This window comes from Micromys minutus (assembly GCF_963924665.1).
Source record: "Micromys minutus genome assembly, chromosome: 1".
Classification (NCBI taxonomy): Eukaryota; Metazoa; Chordata; class Mammalia; order Rodentia; family Muridae; genus Micromys; species Micromys minutus.
In genome coordinates this window covers 169,795,589-169,807,798 of record NC_137969.1, presented here as the reverse complement: position 1 = coordinate 169,807,798, position 12,210 = coordinate 169,795,589, and positions in this window count along the sequence as shown.

The following is a 12,210-nucleotide window of genomic DNA, read 5'->3' as shown; positions in this document are numbered from 1 at the left end:
CAGAAGGAAAGGAGAAGTCCACTGTATCCTGAAGCAATTGCCTTCACTTCCAGTCCTCCCCTCTCCCAAAGAACACGGCTTCTAATACAGGGCCATGGGCAGGTCTGTCTTCCATCCCGAGCTGTGCCTACAGCATTCTGTTTCTGAGACCAGAGGCCATAGAACTTGAGGATAGAAGGCCCCAAGGGTCCTTCTGAGCTGACCAACTGAAGTACAGGAGTGTCGCATGCAGGTGGGGGCCCAAACATTGAGCCTGAGTGCTGAGACTTGAGGCAGGGCATAATGGCTAGGCTTTAGGGTGACCCAGGCTACATAGGGTGAGGCTAGGACCTTCTGGCTTCCTTGTAGGCTCAACGTTTTCTGTTCTGGGGTTACTGTCCTGAGCTTATGCAAGGGGCAGGAAGTCGGCCTCTATTCTCTTGTTTCAAAACATTCCATGGAAGAAATTAGACTTCCAGAGAAGTGAAAAAGGGCTACAGAGAAGGGTCTGAAAGGCTAATGTCCCTTCCTGTCTCCCAGATGTGTTACACATGCATTGTGCTCCCTCCTCTGAGTGACTCCCCTCACTCTAAAGTGAAGCCCTTAAGAAGCAGAAGAAACAGTATCAATGTTAGCAGCTGGGGTTAGGCTGGTGTGGGCCACTTTGCCCAGGAAAAGGCATCTGAACAGTCTGATTCTCAACGCCTGTGTTGGAATGGGAGTTGGCATTCCTCCCCACAAAGCCTCAGGAAGCAATAAAGTCAGATGGTTGCCAATAAATGGACAGATCAGAGGTCATGGAGCTCCTAGGACTTTAGCAATATCATAGCCATATGCAGACACATAGCTGATCAGTACAGAGTCTTATATCAGGAATAGGGCAGGACTTAGGACGGGCCTGGTGCCCTGAGGACACTGTTAGGTACCAAAAATCCCAGAACACCTATGAAGAACCTTTCACTTTGTTTTTGGAGAGCAGTGTTGAAATCTTCAAGAGGAATGTATGTATGTATGTATGTATGTATGTATGTATGTATGTATATATGCATGCATGTATGTATGTATGCATGTCTGATACTTATTGTCCAAAGGTCTAACAAGAAACAGTAAATGCTAGGAAGTGTCACATTCAGTTTGTGGGTATTTGGGTGTTATTATAGCATTCATTTTATTTTTCTGTGTATCAAACACCAAATCTAGTGAAAGTCCCCATGAATGGCCTCTGAACCATCATGTCTGAACACTGAGCTCATAGATTGGTGGCCTGCTAACCCATATTCCCCTTGTGCACCTTTAAGAGAAAGAACATTTAAGAGCTCACATTTAGAAAGCATCCAATCAAGTCACCCCTGGTCGGGGGCCACTTCCTATGTCCCCTGGTCAGTAAGGGCTATTTAGAAAAATGGCCAAGTAGCTTTTCACTGCTGCTGTTAGGGAAAATGCTCCCAGTCTACTGTCTCTGCTGCTCGTGGTCCATCCTCTGGGAATCCTTCCTGATGGTTGTCCTCCCACATGATTGCAAGGGTCCCTCCTCAGCCTGCATTTGACAGTAGCACCCCCGTGGTTGTCAGATTGCCATCAGACAGGTTGGACCACTGGCTTCTAAGACTGATACCTCTCCCTTCACTACTCAGAGGGCTTCTTCCAGTTTCATAGTCTTTGTTAGTAGATACTGTCGTCAGTTTTCTATTGTGGCTAAAACCCAAGATAGTCAATAGAAAATTTTTATTTAGGGCTCTCAGTCTTAGAGGTGTCCATGGTTGATGAACCTTACTGCCTTGGTCTGTGGTTACTGACATATTGAAACGAAGCAAATGCCCTTACCTCATGGCCTGGAAGAGGTGGATGGGGAGTGAGAGAAGAAGGTAGGGGGAGTAAGTGAGAGGGGAAGTGGGAGGGGGGACAGAGATAGAGGGACAGAGATAGAGATAGGGGGAGGGAAGGAAGGAGAGAGGGAGAGAGAGGAGGAGAATGAAAACATGAATAACAGTTCTTGACCCTCCACTGTTAACATAAATTTTAGTTAAGAATTTGTCCCCAGGAGGTATCCAGTGTCTCTACAGGCTACAACCACATCATTCCTTCATCCTTCATGAAGCATACCCAGGGCAGTCACTGCAGGATCAGGGGATACAGCCAGGAGGATGCGGGTGTCACAGAGAACTGTGGAAGAGGCAGCTGCCGCCAGTCAGTCTTGCCGTGTACCTCTTAGCGGTACAAAGGTGCTAGATGCTCTATCCTCACCTGATTATGCTTTCAGGTATCAGTACTGGGTCACCTCCTCTAGGAAGCTGTTGACCTCTCAAGCACCTGTTTCACTGATTTGTTATTATCTAACTCTACCCCTTACTAAAAAAACCAACCACCAAGTACTCAACACTTACTTAGTTTTATTGTTGTGAAGAAAGACATAACGACTACAACAACAATTATGAAATGAAGCATGTAACTGGGGCTAGATTACAGTTCAGAGGTTTAGTCCATTGTTGTCATGGTAGGAAGCATGGTAGCATACAGGAAGACAGACACAGTGCTGGAGAAGGGGCTGAGAGTTCTACATCAGGATTCACAGGCAGCAGGAAGAGAAAGAGAAAGAGAGAGAGAGAGAGAGAGAGAGAGAGAGAGAGAGAGAGAGAGAGACACAGACAGACAGACAGACAGACAGACAGACAGACAGACAGACAGAGAGACGCTGCGTCTGGCTTGAGCTTTTGAAACCCCAAAGCCTACTCCCAGTGACACACTTCCTCCAACAAGGCCACACCTCCTAATTCTTCTCAAGTAGTACCATTCCCTGATGATGAAGCACTCAAATATATGAGCCCGTGGGGCCATCCTTATTCAAACCACCACAGTAAGTAACCATCTATAGAGCAGGGAGAGTGACTAATAACCCACGTACACCATGGATTAGACTGGAAGAAACCCTAAACCCATTGTTGCCTGGGGCTGAGTGCTTGTTGAGTGAGTGAAACACTAAGCCTATGGTAAGCTATGGTTTGATTAGAGTGACAAAGTTGGTGCCCAGAAAAAGGAGCTTCTTGGAGGATACCATCTCTGGATCATCCTAGTCGAACAGCTCTGAGACCCAGGGGAGAGAAAATGGGATTTCAGCGGCTCTGACTGTTGTGTGATCCACAAACCAGGATGCTTCCAGCAAGACCAGTGCAATCAAGGGATGTGAGAAGCTCCTGGAAGTGTGTTCTGGACATTGTCTTTGCCCTGTCAGTCTTTCTGGGACTAGTAGAGAAGAACCAAATGTCTCTTCCGTTTGGAGATGTCTGGTACCCCAGAACCTGCAGAACCCCAGCAGAGAAACCTTATTTCTTGCTTGTCCATTCTGATGCCAGGAAGCCCCATCAGAAATACAAAGCTTTCCTAGGCTCTCAATTGCTCTGGGGGATATGTCTCAGAATGCGTAGTCTGTCTATACCACCCTCCTCTCCAGCCTTCCACATGGTCACTACCATGTGGTTCATGGAATTCAGGTCCTCATCATTAGCACTGTGGATACTTTGGGCCTGATAGTTTTTTTTTTTTTTTTAATCATGGGCCACTCTGCATGGCTGGGTGGTTAACATTCTGGCCTTTGAGTGTTGGCAGCCAGTGACATTCATCATGCTCTATCCAGGGATGATACCCTTAAAGTCCCTAGACATTGAAAGAGTCCCTTGGAAGTTAAAACCACTCAGTTTCAAAACTCCTTCCTATGTGTCTCCTCTCCATGACTCTGTGGCTACAGGCATGTTCTGCTATGACTGGCTTTTACCTTGGTGCTGGAGGCTTAAATTCAAGTCCTTTGGGGATCACAGTAAGTACTCTTACCTAGTGAACCATCTCACCTGTGCACATGGGGGCAGGGGCGTGAGGCAGCTGGTCACCGTGCATCCACAGCCAGGAAGCAGACTGAGAGAGAGAGAGAGAGAGAGAGAGAGAGAGAGAGAGAGAGAGAGAGAGAGAGAGAGAGAGAGAGAGAGAGAGAGATACGCTGGTGCTCAGCCCATGAAAGGGTACTGGTTACCTTCAGGGTGGGTCTTCTCACCTCGGTTAGTCAGTCTAGAAACTCCCTCACAGCCAGAGGCTTGTCTCCTGGGCAACTCTAGACCTCACCAGGCTGACAGTATTAACCACCACCCTATGTCAGTGCTTCATTCTATTCCACAGCCAGACAGGGGGACTGGGACAGCCTGAGATACAGCCGTCAGTAGCAGGTTCTGGGGCTGCTGTGGCTGCTGTGGTTGGCCCAGTGCTCTCTTTTCTTCTTCTTCTTCTTCTTCTTCTTCTTCTTCTTCTTCTTCTTCTTCTTCTTCTTCTTCTTCTTCTTCTTCTTCTTCTTCTTCTTCTTCTTCTTCTTCTGCTTCTTCCTCTTCCTCCTCCTCCTCTTCCTCTTCCTCCTCCTCTTCCTCCTCCTCCTCCTCTTCCTCCTCCTTCTCTTCCTCCTCCTCCTCTTCCTCCTCCTCCTCCTCTTCCTTCTCTTCTCCTTTTTCTTCTTTGCTTTTGTAATTAAGCCCCATTTTGCTTCATCATGGTGTGGGTGGGCACCTTGGATCCTGTACAGTTCTTCATAGCTTTTCCCTGGTGAGGCATGGCCTATTAGTAGATAGCCTTCATCAAGACAAGAACTTTGCATTCTCTTGCTGGCTTCTTGATAGCTTAAAAGGATTGAACATTTACATTTTGTGAATGCATTGTGAACCTTATCAAAATTGTAAGAAGTCTTGGTTCAAGACCTCCAAGACCAAATTCTCAGCACAGGGGAGATTTATTTACCCCAGAGGGACAAAGGGCAGGGAGAAGAGACAAAAATCAGAGATAGAGGATGAGGAAGAAGGGGAAGGGAAAAGGAGGGAAGGAAGGGTTATTTGTTTTAGAGAAGGACAAAGGACTGGACAGAGAAGACGAACATGGCACATAGAAAAATGGCAGTTTATAAAGGTAAAGGCGGAAACCCCGTGTTATGAGGAGATGTTTAATTTTCATCGGGAGTGTTAATTAAGTGAAGGGGAGACGCTTTTATTGCTGGACTCCAATACTTTGGTAGCTAGACCTTGCTAGTCAGCCTCAGCAGGAGGAAGTGGCCAAATAAGGGCATAGACCTTGGTGGCTCACTTTAAGACTGTGATCTAATGGTTTTTAGCAAGGCAGAGGGAAGGGGGAGAAGGGCAGGGCCTGCTAGAGCCACGCTTGCCATTCTTAAGCTGGCCAGAGTCCCTTCGAAAATTGTGTTTCTATTTCTTTCATATGTCCCCATAGAGATGTAATGATTAAATGACCTTCTAATGTTTATCTGTCCTTGCACTTTGGGACCCAAAAATGTATGGTCATTATAAGATGTTATTTTCTTTTAATCCATTCCTAGACTCCACTTGCTAATCGAACCTTTCAAAATGTAATATTGTTTTCCAGACATCGGCAGTTGAGACTGGCTTATTCTGGTTTTCTTGGTTAGCAGTGCCATGTTTTCTGGAGCTGGTGTCAGGGTTGTACCAGCCTCATGGAATGAACTGGAAACCTTCAGGTCATTCCATCCTTTTGACTAGAAGACCATCATGATGCCCACACTTTTAGACTGGAATAGTCCCCCAGCCCCTGAGGCTGTGTGTACCTACCTCCCAGGTCCCTGTCTCTACTTCTTGGTTTCTCAGAGTCTATGTCCAGGACCTTGGCTTTCTATTTTCTCTTGGCCATTTCTACTGTTTAGTCCCTTGTACTCTATCTTCCAGGACCTTGGCTTTCTATTCCTCCACCCCGTCCCATGGCTTGGCCTCTCCCTTTCTGCCACAGAGCTTTTGTTCCTGTTCTCTCCTTGGAGGAGAGGTTTTCTTTATCTCTTTGGTCTGGTTTCAGCTAGATCACTTTTTTCTTGACCCCCAACTAAGTTGGCTTCTGGCTTCTGCACTTGTTGGACCCCATGTCACTCCACCTGCATTTGTCACACCTACAGCTTTGTTTTGGTTTCTATGATTTCTAATTTAAGCAGTGAGCATCCTTCTCACACAGCAGGCTGCTAGCTCTTTGAGGACAGGGACCGGATTTTGTTTACCATTGGATCCACAGCACACTACCCAGTGTCCAGCACAGAGTGGGTGCTCTGTAAGAAGGTAGTGGATGTATTCAGCACATAGTGGGTGCTCTGTAAGAAGGTAGAGGATGTATCTGGCACATAGTGAGTGCTCTGTAAGAAGGTAGAGAATGGGTGAGAGCCTTTTCCCTCACTAGGAAGGGAGGTACTCCAGCACACTATACTAACAAAGATTTCCCACAGCCCCAGGCTCTGGCAAGTGCATTTAACATTTTACCTCTCCAATTCCTCTGTTGCTTCATATAACATGCTTAAACTTCTGTTTTTCCACACTTAAGTTCTCACCACTACCTCTTGCCTTTCACCTCTGAGAAGCCAGATTAGAGGCCCCTCTGCCCCTCCTGGCCATGCCAAGTTATAAAACTCTGTGCTGTGATCAAACAAATTTAAGTGAATAACCAGCATTTGAAATCTTTTGATTATACAACCATCCCTCTCTCAGACATAGGAAGGAAACAACAGCCTTTGACACTGAGTGGCAGGGACAGTCATATGCCATAAATTTGGGGTTTTGGCAAGCCTGCTCCTTGACACCAGGGGTAACCAGTTACTATAGTGATTGTTAAATATGATGAACATTTCCTCAGGAAGATGTTCTTTTCAGAATCTTCTAGATTCCAGACTGGATTTTTGCACCCTGTGCTCTCAAGGACTAGAGCTTTTTCACTATGTGCTTGGATGTGGTGGGTGGGATTTTAGTTCCCCCAGCTAGTCTGTTAGAGACTTTATTGGATTATTGTTCATTTTGCTGGAGATCTGTGCTCGAGTGTGCCCCTCAGGGTAGGTCTGAGACCTACACAGACATTCAGTCCCCATGTTTATGTCATAGGACCCAGTCGGCAAGGTTATTGGATCGACTTCTTGTTTCTCTGCATGTTGGTATTTGTTATTTTTCTCAGTGCTGTGACCAGATACTTCACAGAAGCAACTTCCAGGTAGAGATGTTTATTTTGGCTGTGGTTTGAGGGCACAGTCGATCATGAGGGAAAGTCATGGTTGCCAGAGTGGCTTCTTCTACAGCAACAGGAACTTGCAGCACACCTCATCCATATCTTGGCAGATGGGAAGCAGAAATTGTGGACCAAGCCTTCAGTGACCCACTCTCACTATTTAGGTCACAGTCTTCCAAAATACTACTGCCAAGTGGAGACCAGGGGTTCAAACACAGGAGCTTATGGGGGACATTTTCCAAAATCTTCTGATGTTTCACTCCTGGGGCGTTTTAGAATTCTCTGTATCTTTAGAATTTGGCAATTCATTCTGAACATGAAATTTTACTTAGAAAGTAAGCCTTTGTTTGGAAGGGACATGCAAGTCTTTCTTTAACAGAGAGGTGTGTTCTTGTGACTGCTTCCTTCACTTTTCTCCTCTTCCTCTTCCTGATTTTAATTCAAGGATTCTTACTAAAAGTCAAAGATCAACTGTATGTATATATTAATTTCATGTGTGCTTTCGAGACTTCTGTGTGTGGTTTTCCCCTTCTGCTCTGTGTCAGTGGAGAATTCTGTTGACTTTGTCATCTTTATTGTCAGGGTTGAACTCAGTCCATTTTATCCTTTCTTTAACTGTCTGATTTGTTTTGGAGCTATGACCCTTAATTTCCAGGAAGTCTTTATTTTTTCCTGAGTTCTTTATTCACACTGACTCATGTTCCCATCAAGTCTTCTGGACAGTTCCAGGAAGCAGAAGCAATGATGTATGTGTATGTGCATTTGCATGTGCCTGTGTGTGTGCCTGTGTGTGTGTGTCTGTCTGTCTGTGCCTCTGCATGTATCTGTGTGTGTTTGTCTGTCTGTCTGCATGCCTCTGCATGTATCTGTGTGTGTGTGTGTGTGTGTGTGCCTGTGTGTATGTCTGTCTGTCGGTCTATGTGTGCCTGTGTGTGTCTGTCTCTGTGTGTGTACCTCTGCATGTACCTCTGTGTGTGTGTCTGTCTGTGTTTGTGTGTGCCTCTGCATGTACCTGTGTGTGTGTGCATGTGTCTGTCTGTTTGTGTATGTGTGTGTGCTTCTGCATGTACCTGTGTGTGCATCTGTGTGTGTTCCTGTGTATGTGTCTGTATATGCCTCTGTGTGTGTATGTGTGTGTGTGTGTGTGTGTGTGTGTGTGTGTGTATTTGGTTTGTGGTGCAGATTGTGGGAATGGTGTGGACAGAGCTCCTGGTGGCCCTGGGTGTGGTAGACTATGGGATGGTGTAGACAGAACTCCTAGTGATTCTCACTTTGGTAGACTATGGGGATGGTGTGGGCAGAAGTCCGGGTGACTCTGACTTTGGTAGACTTTGGGGATGGTGTGGGTAGAGCTGCTGATGGCCCTGGCTTTGCACACTAGTGGTGAATGAATGAGTCTTCTTCAATGAATCTTGTACAAAGCCCCGCACTTGCTTCACCCTCACACCAGAGTGGCAAATTGCCTTTTGTTATTCTTCACCCCCAGGGCTGTCTTGCTTTCTGACTATATATACACACACGTATGCATGTATTTTAGTCATTTCTGGGCAGCTTCTCATAAATATTCATATCCAAGCACTTAGGGCTCAGTGAATGATTCAAATGTTTGTTGCACAATGGAATTGATCTTAATATAGCTGTGTCACCAAAGGATGTGCGTCTACATGGGTCTCCTCAATGGCCCCCACAGCCTGTTGGGCCAAGGAAGGACAGGTAACAAACCCAACAAACTTCCGGTCCTGGCCTAATGAAGGTTTGTCTGGCAGGACTGGAGAGCCTCTGGCTTTCTTCTGGCTTTTTTTCTCTTTACATATTCCTTTTTGTAGACACCTGGGGTCAAGAGCATAGCCAGGAAATCCAGCATGCTGTAGTGGCTGTTGCTTCCACTGATACCTAAGGTTTAGGTGCTGTGTGTCCTGCCAAAGCAGACAGACACATAGCTGTCTCCTGAGGGAGACCTGGGGATTAAAGATGGCTAAGAGACACTTCAGGTATGTATCCCTTCTGCATCAATTCCCAGCTGGAAGAGTTGGGCAACCCATGCTTTCCTTTCTCCTGAGTCCCCTGGGGGTTGTTGTTCCTCTCTTATAGGACCTCAGAGTCACCTATGTGTATGCAGGACCTGGGAAGAATTTCTGACTGTTGTGGTGGACCCTGTGTCAAGTCCTCCTTGAAAGTGGTTACCTAGGAGTGAGTGTTTCTCCAGGAGTGGCTATGGAACAGACAATTAAAATTGGATCCATCTTCTTTTTTTCCCTTTTTCTGTGCTGAGTATCAAACCCATGACTTCTACTAGCTAAGCACTCTACCACTGAGCTATCTGCCCTTCATTATGTAGCTATGTAGCCCTGGCTGGAGTGAAACTTGGTGTGTAAACCAGGCTAGCCACAGACTCACAAAGATCCACATGACACGCCTTCACCTCCCAAATGCCGGGACGAAAGGTACGCATCATCAAGCCTGGCCTTATTTCTTAATTTCAGACAGTTTCTCTAAGTTGTTCAAGGTGGCCTTGAACGTTCATTCCCTTGTCTTAGCTTCCCCAATACCTGGGATTACTTGTGTCACTGGCCCACCCCTTCGTCTAGCTTTGAGATGGTGGGAGTGGTGGGTGGTACTAATCTTGATAGAGTATCACTGGTCTAGGCATGGTGCCTGGGTGAAGGACTGGAGTTGGGGGATTCTGAGGTGGCCCTTGCTGCTTCTCACAGCCTGTGCTTACTTTTGGCAGTGGAGCTCACACAGGCCAGCTGTGGGTCAGCTCCAGGGATCTAGGGTAGGTGTGGCCAATCTTCAAATCTCAACAGAGTGCCACACCAATAGACTCCCCAGGCCCCCATGCTGCTACTGTATACAACTCTTAGTCAACCCTGGAGCAAGTTCAGACCCATCCAGAACATTCTATACCATACAATCACTAAATGAATTATTTCACTTTAGTCTGCTCTTGCTATAGCAGAGTCCTTGAGTTGGGGTAATTTATAGAGTAGGCATATTTGCTTCACAGTTCTGGATTTGCATAAACTTAGCACTGGTACCCATTCAGCATCAGTCTGGAGGCTTCCTGTTTCATCACAACATGGTGGATGGCATCATGTGAGGGGAAGAAGCAGATGAGCATGCTAGCTTTGCCTCTCTTCCTCTTCTTCTAAAGCCACTTATGTCATTGTGGGATTCTCTGTAGGATCTTAATGAGTCCTAATTGCTTCCCAATACAATTGACAATTGGGGACTGTGTCTGCAACACATGCGTTCCTGGGAAAAGCACTTAAGCCCCGGCTTTGCTTCACCCTTAGTCGGGCAGCTGTACTGTTCCATGTTGTGTCCTGTACTAAATTCAGGGATTCTGCGATTGTCCTGGCTGCATCCCAGAATCCTCTAGTGGGCAGCCATTCTGAGAGTAGACATTGCCATCTCACTGCTGCGGATGAAGAGCCGAGCTCTGGAGGAGATGAATCCGCTCCAGTCTAACACCTCAAGATGGCAGAACTCCAGGAGGGCTCTGGAGAGCAGTCTCTCAGACGCTGCCGATCTGGCTCTGCAGATGTTACTGCTGATCCTGGTGACATGACTCGGCCTTGCATGCATGTGTGGTTGGTCTGCCTCGTGTGTGTGTGTGTGTGTGTGTGTGTGTGTGTGTGTGTGTGTGTGTGTGTGTGTGTACCCATGCACACTCTCTCCAGAGGAACAGAATTAATATAATGGGTTATTTTGACATGCACAGTGTTGGGAATGATTTGACTAGGACAAAGAGGAATGGAGAAAGGACAGACACATGTAGAGCTGGGATGGGTTGGACCATGTGTTTGGATAGAGATATTGCAGCATTCTGGAAATGACATTTATTAAACGCAGCAGAATGGGGAGGCAAGTTTACTGTATACAGCTGACCTAAAAGGCAAGTTAGCTAATTGTAGTAGTGGGTCTTTGTAGGGGAGCAGTCTCAGCTGTAGTCATCCTGAAGGAGGAAGCTGTCGTTAATACTTTCTGCACACACTGTTAGCATCTATACTCAGTCTAGGGGGAAGTCATGCCATTCCCACGAGTATGAGGCATTATGATCCTTCACAGTGCCCTATTCATGTCAACAAAACACATTTACACAGGACCGTGTCTGCTCCCACGTGACTATATCTTACACAGGAGATTTATTAGACTGGCTTTGCTATAGGGCTGGGTAGAGACAATGACTATCTACACAGTGGAGAGGCTGAGGACTGTTCATTTCGCAGGCTTGGATGCTTCCGTCCCCAGCTGGGCCTGAAGACCTACTGGAGAGCTGGAGAACCATAGAACCATTGGCCTTCAGTCTATATTGCCAGGATGAAGATGGTGTATTCAGATGCTGCAGCAGAGGTGGTGGCGGCAGCAGCAGCAGCAGCAACAACAACAACAAGGTAGATGCACTCACAGACCTGCCTAGAGTGTGACTCTTGGCTCCAGATTTATTTAAATTGACCCTCCCAATTAGCCAACACAGGCCTTGTTTCTACCTGGTGTCTTGCTGGGGTGGAAGGACTGGCCAAGGTTCCTGCTGTGCTCTCTCCTGGAGACAGGGGCTGGCTGGAATGCTTGTTAGTGGGAGACTCTTGTCACATCCAGGCTCAGGGTCAACAACAAAGCACCACGTGTTCATATCTGCCCTGGGGAGGAGTAGGCTACCCTCCCCCTCTTTTTCCCCAGCTCAGGCCCTTATGCATTTGGATAGAAATGGCCAGGATTCACTGCAGTTTCTCAACCCCACCCCCGAAAAATTCCCTGCTCTTGATGGGGGAGGCAAGCCTGCTATTCCTCCTCACCCAGGCTTTTCTCTGTGAAAGATAAGCCTTGCTTTAGGAACTTGGGGACCACATTCCAAAATCTGTCTTTGCCAAATCAGCCTGTAGGTGATTCTGAGCTGCCTCTCACAAATGGGCACTCCCCCATACTTTGACTGAAATGGATGGAGAGGGGCCTGTAGGGGTTAAATGAGAATGCCCCCCCCCCAGAGGCTCATAGATTTGAATGATTTGAATGCATGGTCATCAAGAAGGGGTCCTATTAAAAAGGATTAGGAGGTATGGCCTTGTTGGATTAGGAGTGGTCTTGGAGGAAGTGCGTCACTGGGTGTGGGCTTTGAGGTTTCAAAAGCCCAACCAGACCTCATGGCTCTTTCTTCCTGCTTCCTGTGGATCTGAATATAGAACTCTCAGCCACCTC